This window comes from Sander lucioperca, chromosome 3 (assembly GCF_008315115.2).
Source record: "Sander lucioperca isolate FBNREF2018 chromosome 3, SLUC_FBN_1.2, whole genome shotgun sequence".
In the NCBI taxonomy this organism is placed as follows: Eukaryota; Metazoa; Chordata; class Actinopteri; order Perciformes; family Percidae; genus Sander; species Sander lucioperca.
In genome coordinates, this window is record NC_050175.1 from 33615621 (window position 1) to 33625905 (window position 10285).

Consider the following 10285-nt stretch of genomic DNA (forward strand, 5'->3'; position numbering starts at 1 on the left):
CCCCTCTTCTCAGTGCTTTGATCTAAATTAGACTCTTGAGATCCAAACAAAACACAAGACGTGGCTGCTTCGTGTGATTTTAACGTCAGCGTTAACGCAGCTGCTGTATTACAGTAAAGCCTCGAGCTGCTGCAGCGGCACATGGACATGCAGGTAGGGCTGGATATCTGTCTGGATCACATCAATCCGCAAAAGCAACAGACACACAAAGTATGAGCAGCTGTCTGTTGTATTGCCAGGGCAGTGCCTGGAATCAATTTACACCTAGTTATCCATGCAAGCCACTCATTGCCATTTTATTTCATTAATTAAGAACATGGACTGGGTGGAGGAAGGGGGTTAGGTCGCGCAACTTCTGTTGCAGGGTAGCAAGTACAGGCAGGAGAACTACTGTTCTAAACAATTTCACAGTCCATTATAGAGTTGATGGATGGGTAAATAAAAAGGTACTAGATTCCGTCTGGGCAACTTCATCTACGAATATGGAGCCCTTATTCTCCAAAGCAGAGCAGAGAAGAAAGCAGCCTGCAGCTGGCAGGCCTGGCCAGAGGGGAGACACATTTTACTCTTACAATTGAGGCTTGAGGCTAGAGAGCTGATGGTTTCCTCAAGTAAACTGTGGCCTTTGGCTGCCGGCCCAAACATCCACGGTGGCAGCTCTCTACAGTTCTTCCCTCTGACTGTATGTGTGGAAACTCCAGCCTACACTGGAAAGTAAAGGGTATTTCTCCGCCAAGGATTGCTTTAAATAGACATAATACAAGAACTGCCGAACGGTTTAGAGAGAGAGAGAGAGAGAGAGAGAGAGAGAGAGAGAGAGAGAGAGAGAGTGAGAGAGAGTGTGTGTGTGTGTGTGTGTGTGTGTGTGTGTGTGTGTATTTTAAGATATGTAAAGGTCCCTCAGTAGCTTTTCCATACTTGCAATGCTTACTAGATTTTTTGAAGTAATCCAAGAGCACATGCCACTATCTTCATTTGACTTACTAACTAACTGAACAAAAGTATCCACTTAATGTGGGCTCAAACAGGAATATTGTATAGCATGCATATGTTAACAGTGGTATGTTTTTCTTTCTTTGGAAGTTTAAAGTAGCAATATGTGATTTGTTGGCCACTTGGGGGGCGTTGTGACAAGCTTATAACACAACACCAACATTTTTCACCATTTTAAATGACACTGAATGTGTTAGCAAACAGTTGTCTAATTCGCATTTAGAAGACATTACCATTCATCTGGAGTCGTGTTTGTGTCCACGTGATATAGCCCAATATTCACTCTTTTAGGTCTGGTCCCCACCAACTCCTGAGAGAAATATCTGGCTCTTAAGATGCTAAATGCTCTGCTATGTTCACCAGCCACTCTACTGTGTCTGTCTGCAGTTTGTTCCTGAGCAGGTGGTGTGCAGTGTGTTTATCAGAGCTTTTTCACTGAAAACAACTGCATACTGCTGATTTGAACCAAGCAGCAACTTCTGGGTCTGAAAAGTGAAGCCAATGCTGATGCCTTAATCCTGCATTCTTTCTAATTTCTGGTTGGGAGCGACTCCACTGGCTCCAAAAATAAGTTTCTTCTGAAAATGAGCCTATTTCTCACTTGATTTGTTACCCCAATAAACATTTTCATAAGTTTATGGTCTCAATGCTCTCACACATACAAGTGAAACACTCTTATAAACACTACTGAAACGCTCTCACACATACAAGTGAAACGCTCTTATAAACACTACTGAAACGCTCTGAAACGCTCTTATAAACCAAAGTTTACCTAGAAATGTCTTGTTCAGCATTCTGCCAACCAAGCTAGCTAGCTAGCTAGCTTAGTTGGTAACTTAAGAGAAAAGTCTGCCGATTTTCCACCAGCTCTGTGTCATGCCGTACATGCTGACGAACGGCACAAGTACCCAGAGGTCCTCGTTTACCCCCCAGTAAAGGGTTGAAAATCTGCGACTTTCCATTTTTAGCGTTTAGCTTAGCGCAGCACCATTAAAATAGGGTGACCTGTCCCCGGCTGGAGCTGTCCCCGGAAATGTCCCCGGTTTTCACTGTGACTGACAGACCCGAAATTGGAATAAAAGAAAGAAAACATTGACCAAACGCGCACCCTAAACGTGCATGTGCCCATATTTTACGATGCTAAAATTACTGTTTATTTACATGGAGTCTGGTGGGTTTAGCGAACGCAATTTCGCGAACTTTTTATGTTTAAAAAAAACGTACTCTTTAACAGAAAGGTCGACCTCCTTAGAAATCCTTTCCATAATGTTGTCGGACACTTAGAATATTAATTTTAGCCTGTCAGTGGCAAAACGAGCACTTTTATGAACGTAAATACAAGCTGGACAATTGTCCTATTAACTTACATTGTAGCTTGTTTCGCCGTTTCCGACTGCAGCGATCTCGTTTAATACTGGACCAATGTCAAAGGAAAATATTTCCTCAATAGTTTTAATTTTATCCGATACTCCATGAGCTGTTGCAGAAACAAGCCCAGCGTGAAGCAACAAAGCAAAAGCTGTCAGATAAATGTAGTGCTGTAAACATTACAATATTTCCCTCTGAGGTGTAGTGGAGTACAAGTATGAAGTAGCAGCAGGGGCGATTCTAGGATCAGACCTTTAGGGGGGCTCAGCCCCTAATGAGAATGTGACATGGATATAGTGCATGCAAAAGTGTCAATCTGCGCCATGAAATTACCAACTTCTTCACAACCGCACTCCTGCTCTCCCTCTGACAGAGACTCAGCTAAAGGCCTGAGTCTGGCACAACCATCTCAACCAGAATCTAAGCTTTCCAATGATATTAGCGCCAGTTGCTGTGACAAATGGTTTGCGAGAAAATTAACATTGAACTTACATGAAATGTTATCATATTTGCATTCTGCATACATCTCTGCACACCCATTACTCTTTGTGAAATATCTCACAAACTCTTCACTCAACACATGCATCGGTACAACAAGCGGTTCCCGGGTAATCCGGTTTTGAAATTGCAACAAAATTTCTACATGGTCTCCAACTTTGGGCCAAAATTATAATGTATTCTCATGTAAACTATTTATGTCAGCACATACATTTTTGTAAATTGCTTAGCCAGTGTATCCCACCATAATGTTTATTATATTGCCAGATTCCAGACAATCCCACTTACTGATATATATCCCAATTACAAATATGAATATATATTTCTACTGGTATGCTTCCTAGTGACATTAATGCAAAAATATTAAGAAAAAACTATTCCACCTGTGTGCATGGTTAAAATTCTGAAGTGCAAAATAGTTCAGGCTACATTACAAGTATTTTCATCCGTAGATAAGAATAATCAAGTCTAACCTCTGAATTTCTTTTCAAAGTGCACCAGATTGATGCATTTAAACGTTAAAATAAACAACGTTTTCTTACAGGGGAGCATGCCCATGGATCCCCCTAGGGGGGCCCTGGGGCAGTGTCCCCGTTTTAAGTTTTACAAAGATAAAAACATTACCTGTTTGGGAGTATTTACGCTTCTGAGCTGAAAATGTCCCGGGATTTTGTCTCAGAAATCTGGTCACCTTACATTAAAACCATACAAAACACTGGCTCATCCTCCCCAGCTCCATATTTTTGTCCAAATATGGTCACTTCTAGATCCATCACACCAAGATGGCAACGGCCAAAATGCAAACTCAAGGCTTCAAAACGGCAGTCCACAAACGTAACCGATGCTACGTCCATTGTATTTACAGTCCATAGCTGAGACTGAACCAAAGCTGCTACTACATTGCACATATCTGTACATGTTGTTCATACATTGTTCATATTACATAGCCATATTTATTCTGCTTTTATAACACTGCAATATATTTCTTGTCCTGCCTATGCACCACCTGTCTATACTTTGTATATCACATTGCACTTTTCTGCTATTTTGCACTTTTGGTTAGATGCAAACTGCATTTCGTTGTCTTTGTACTTGTACTCTGCACAATGACAATAAAGTTGAATCTAATATAATCTAATCTAAACAGTGAGCTCTGTGGGTTCGTCCTTAGAAGCATCACCTTTAACATTACGCAGCTTTAAGTTTTTGTAGGTGATGCTGTTCTATCTGTCAGTTAAGCCCCTGTCTCCATCATCGCTGCTGATGCTAACTACACAGCTCGTATTCTAAACAAACAAGAAGGAATCCCCTCCTGTGCAGCAGGCAGTCAGGGGGATTAGCAGCAGAATGTGACAACATTTTACAGGCTCCTCTCTCATGCCATACTCTAGTTTGAGCCGGCAGAAGTATTTTACTGTTATTTTCTCCCCAATAGCCTTCTTTCCTTCTAGCAGGAAGACAAGTGTGTAATTTCAGTTCCTGGTTTATCAGCCAATACTTCAGGTTCTGCAGCAGAGAACTTCCACACTCTCTTCTGTCCTCCATTGCTGTCAGACATACTAAAGATGCAGCTTTAACAGCCTAATATCAGGCCTTATTAGCAGCAGTGCATTCAAATTTACTCAACCGCAGCTTTGCTCATTTAAATTATCAGTCATACTAAATACCCCGCCAAATTAAAAACATTCAGAGACACAAAATGCTGAGGCCTCGACATTAATTTGTGGTAGGTTTGGGAAAGTCCTATGTCAAAGCTTTTATTTTATGACCTGGATTAAATTGGATCACCAGTCAGTTCTATCAATCAGTAGGGCTGCGACGATAACCGCATCACCACAATACCGGCAGTGACATGACACTACCGCGGTGATGACATCACCGGCATCACTGCATTTTTTTTCTTTTCACTTTTTGCTGGCGAAATGCCATTCTCTGTACCACCAGTATTGACAACAGAAAAAGCCACTGTGTCTTGAGAAGCTCAAGCTTGTTGTTTCATTGTTTATTTTTAACTCACTTTACATCATCGTTGCTATCTAACCCTATTCCTCTTGCTCTTCCTCACAGAGGCACTCATTAGTGTTAATTTCGTCAGACGAGACGAAACTAAATATGTTCGTCAACGACCGTTTTTTACATGACTAAGACGAGACGATGACGAGACTGCGCCAATGTCCAAAAACGCTGACTAAGACTAAATTAACATGCATTATTGTTGACGAAAAAAGACGAGACTAAATGTTTTGCATAAAATAAAACCTAAGATAAAATCTCTCTTCATTTTCGTCTACAATCGTCTATACTTTTTCATCATGAGATAGAATATTCAGCTGTTAGTAGGGTTGGGTACCAAGACCCAGTGCTAATACGGCACCGACCGGTGCCTTAACAACCGTTATCTACCGGACGAATAGCAACGCGGATTTCGGTGCCACTTATTAAATGCCTGCGCTTCTCTCTGATGCTCCTAAACGGACGTTAGAGGCAACTGAAACATTGCTGCACGGGAAGCTAGTTAACACTACACTTGGTATCAGGTAACGTTAGCCTACCGTTAGCTAGCAGCTGAATTAAACACGGTTAAAATGCTGACAGCTAAACAGTGTAAAGTTTGTCTGTATTTCACTGTGTAGGATTCCAACACCAAGACGTACGACAGTCTGTAGCTGCCGTTGTCTGAAAACAACACATATGTTGCGTTCACTTGAAACTAGCTTCGCCAGCCTTGTGCTGCATTCAAAATTATTGTAAAATACCCTTTTCCCATCCAGTGGTTGTTTTTGTCGTTTAACAGGAATTTACTGTTTACTTCTTGACTAAGATATATTGAGTTTTCTTTTGACTAAAACTAGACTAAAATGTCGAGACTTTTAGTCGACTAAAACTTGACTAAGATACCTTGAGTTCTCTTTTGACTAAAACTAGACTAAAATGTCGAGACTTTTAGTCGACTAAAACTTGACTAAGATACCTTGAGTTCTCTTTTGACTAAAACTAGACTAAAATGTTGAGACTTTTAGTCGACTAAAACTTGACTAAGATACCTTGAGTTCTCTTTTGACTAAAACTAGACTAAAATGACGAGACTTTTAGTCGACTAAAACTTGACTAACAAAAAAAGATATGTGAATGACTAAATATGACTAAAACTAACAAGGACATTTTGGCACAAGACTAAATTAAAAATAGGTGACAAAATTAACACTAGCACTCATACACTACTCTCCGTTACTGCTCGCTGTCCTTGCGCTACCACACAGGCACTGACATCATGCACCTAAGGCACCCTGCCATTCTCGCGCTAACATATGCTAGTCTCGTAAGGGAGTAGAGTTTAACCGCCATATTGCTGTGATACGTCAAATAAGACAAAAAACTATACCGTCACAGCCCTATCAATCAGTAATCCAGGAGCAAAACATTTATACAAAAATCTAAATCTAAATTCATTTTTCTCAAGCCAAATATCACTAAACTTGCACTTCCCCATAGCTAAAGAATTAAATCCGTTTCATGTCTGTGGTACAATTTGAAAGAGACTCACGCCAATAACACGAAAGCTGATTGGCTGAAATATAAGTTGCATGTTGGTCTCATTTGTAGTCGTAATACAGCAAAATTATACTGGGACTAGCGAAAGAAAGAACTCCAACCACACTACTACACCACAGGATAAATACATTTTAAAAAGCATTAGAAGTATTAGTTGAATGGATGTAGGAAAATTAAGATCTGTTTAAAATGATTTAAGACCTAGAACACAATACTTCAGCGAATTTAAGACTTTTTAAGGCCTAAAATTTAGATTTTTAAATTTGAGACTTTTTAAGACCCTATACAGACACTCACACAACAATCAGACTGATCTCACAAAGTGGCGTATGTATGACACGCCAATTCGTATGCCGTTTTTGTGTGTTATCAAGACGTGTAATCATATTTTAGCGTGTTTATCAACGCCATTTGGCCTCCATCGACCTACATTACATGTGAATTATCGTCATAGCGAGTAGTATGAAAGGACAGAGGTTGGTTGGGGGGGGGTGGATGGGTAAAACACAGGACTTTCACCCAAAAGAGCTGGGATCGTGTCCTGCGTGTAGCGTTTATTAACCCTTTTTTTTTTTTTTTAATAAAGCCTTCCCCAATGTTCCTTTCCTAAACCCAACCGTTTATTGTTTCCCTAAGCGTCTGACATTGGTCACCGTCGTGTTTTTGTCGTTTTTTAGTGTTACTAAAGCCTTTCCCAATGTTCTTTCCCTAAACCCAACCTTTTTTACACGCGTGTGACGTTGTTCTCGTGATAGTACGGCACGTTCTGGCGACGTCACGTCGTGGTGTGTATGTTTACATCCGCTGTATACAGCGTAGATACACGTGGATAACTCAAAATGCGTACAGATAACACGCCATTTGGCTTTAGGAAAGTGGCGTGTATGTTTACGCAAAGTCATAATGCCATGTTGCAACAATTCTAAAACAGCGTGTACATTTGCAAGTCAGCTGTAGATGAAAGACAATGCCACTAAACCTCAGCTTGCATAACCCTAGCTTCACAGCCTAGGATCTCTCTCTCTCTCTGTCTCTATCTCTCTCTTTCTCTCCCTCTGCAGGTCACTCAGACACAAATTGTATACCACAGGAATGCCATCCTCCTCATCATCATAACTGCCTCTCGTTCCCAGCCTGCTCCTCTCCTGTTGCTTGTTACAGGGCTAGTCTGCTCCTCATCATCATGCCGTCCTCTCTGGAGGACGCTGATGGGGATAAGGGAACACATGAAGACAGCAGTCAGCCACAGACAGCTCGGAGGCAGCGCTGATCATTCCTTCAGCACAAGCAGATTCCACTTCAGCCCCACATTCTGCAGTCACAAACACACAGTCCCTGTCAGCTGCCTCAACCAGGGATGAGTTGCATTGCAAATGGAGACAAAATGAGTCATACCGTTTACCAGCGAATGTTAGGCACTATAGGCAGGAGAGCTGCCAAGTAACTAACAGTTATAAGTAAACAGTTAAATGGTAAACAGAAATCATTTTCTGATGTTAGGAAGAAAATTGCATGTACTTGTAAAAAAATGCTCTAAAGCATGGAAGGAACTATTACTAAATACAAATGTATTTTTGTGTATGAGTTATCATATTACAGTTCCACACATTACACATATTGAGCTTTTAAGCCTGATATTGATATCTTTCAAAGTTGAAATTTGAAAAGCAATTTCACTGTGTAAGTTCAAAAACATAAATATGTCAGTATTTCTCCAGTTATAGCCTATTCCTGGCATTACGGCTAAGGCTTTGACACATCATTTACACAATTATGTAAGAAATGTATAGCCTATAAACAACGTGCAGAAAGAAATGTTAAGGTATGAATTGCACTGAGGGACTTTGGACTCTTTATATCTGCATGTTACTTCTAAAAATTCTGCCTACAGCCCTGATGAACAAACATCTGCACAGACAGCACAGTTGATAAACATCTGCACAGACAACACAGTTGATAAACATCTTCTACGCGGATATTAAGGAGAAAATGTCCACTAACCTGTTGGAAGGAGACTGGAGAGCACAGTGCACTTGTTTCCTCTGGAGCCGAACAGTAGCGCGGAACTACCGCGGAGCATTTACAGAGCGGAGGAGAACGGAAACAGGCACACGGCTGCTTTAAACTGGCGGCGAACAGCAGCTGAGCAAGCTTCTATCTGAACATGCTCCATTCAAAGAAAAGAAGATAGTTCTCTTCCTTTGTTTCAGATCACAACATTTTCTACTTAGTTTTTAAAAGGTGCTCCAGTTTAGCCTATACATGGCGTATCTCCCTGCCCGCAAATAAAAGCAGTTCTGGCAGCATCAACAGAACACTAGCGATGCCCGCAATGTATCCTGGTGGAGACTGCGCTCCTCAGAAATACCCAGAACCTGTACTTTGTTTTAGGCTACAGTATTTTTTAATTTTTTTTTTGCATTTCAGTTCCAGCTGCAAACACGGTGCGAGCACGGCTGGCTTTTTTTTTTTTTTTAAGCCTTCCCCAATGTTGTGGGGGATTCAAGGACGGTGTGCTGGAAACAGAGCGGTTCTATCAGCGCGCACTGCCCGGGAGTGCACTTACCTTTGCCCCTAAAGTCGTGGCAAGACAGGCGGCGTACGTTCAACAGTTCAGCCCGCACCCACACTCTGACCAGAAGTGCGGACGGTGACCCTCTTCAGTCCGCGGTGTGACAGCACACTCTCAGAATGAAGTGTGCTCGTGCTCCCCAGTAGCACGCGCTACCCGCGGAGTAACTGCATTCAGCGAGACGGATGTCTTCCAGCACACCTGTGGCTCACAGTGGCCACATTACGACCCCTAATACCCACTCTGTATGCATCACAATTTCACCACACACAACATAGCCATGCCACTGAAAAATATGTTTAAAGAGTCTATGGAGACCTACCGAACTATAGCGTGTAATCCGTTTCTAGTCCCCGGTGTGGAGGCTGAGAGACGCGCAGCTCGGAGCAGTGCAGTGATGGAGCGAAGCGCTGTCAGTGAGTCGGCCGGTGTCTGAGCGCAGAGACACGGCCATTCCTGGTCCAGACGCACGGTGCAGCGCCGCCTCCAGTTGCTCCAGCTGGAGGGAAGACACGCCCACTGTGTGTGTGTGTGTGTGTGTGTGTGTGTGTGTGTGTGTGTGTGTGTGTGTGTGTGTGTGTGTGTGTGTGTGTGTGTGTGTGTGTGTGTGTGTGTGTTCCTATTTCATTGATTCCTTGAAAACCTTGCAGGGGCATAGCAAAATAAAGAAAATAAGTAATAACATAAGTCTCTAAAACGTTTGTTTTAAGATTGTTTATTTGGATTTGTCTTATATACCATTTATTCCTATTTATTCCTTTATTTAAGACTGCTTTCAAAGCCTTCTTCACACTGCCATAAATAATTCAGTTGAAGAAATAGTGAATATTTATTGTGTTGGCCTAAAAATAGTCAAGTTGTTCTTATATGATCTTCTGCAACCAGTCAATAGCTAGAATATACTGTAGTCACCAAATAAGTCCTCCAAATTAAAGGACAAAATGTAGGCTATTGTTTGGTATTGTGCTTCAGACGACACAGAGAAGGCAAGGTTTTTTACATTTTATACACAGAGGCAGTTCATAGACATACTGAAGAATAAAAAGACAGGTAAGGTTAGAGAAACAAAATTGCATAGAAACTGCATAAACAGCATAACTTGTGTAAATTAGGCTATAGGATATGGACCAACAGTTTGTCAAATTATTGATGGAATTTATTAAAACAATTTTTGAAGAAATTAATAAAAAAAAATTATAGCGAAGAGGGCTCCAACGAAAATACTTCTCCTTGGTGGTAGGTTTATTGTTGGTAACTTTACAACACAGTAGGTTAATGTTAAAACTTTGGGCTCCCTCTGGG

General features: G+C 41.4%; 1 protein-coding gene across 1 annotated transcript in view; it reads right to left on the reverse strand.

Annotated features, from left to right (window-relative positions):
* LOC116050761 (cell migration inducing hyaluronidase 1) overlaps nt 1-9501 on the reverse strand; it is a 252036-nt gene extending 242535 nt beyond the window's left edge. The window contains exon 1 of the mRNA XM_031300979.2: nt 9306-9501. The gene's annotated coding sequence lies outside the window, so the exon portion shown is untranslated. The remainder of the gene's footprint in view (nt 1-9305) is intronic.
* Nucleotides 9502-10285: the final 784 nt, after the last annotated feature.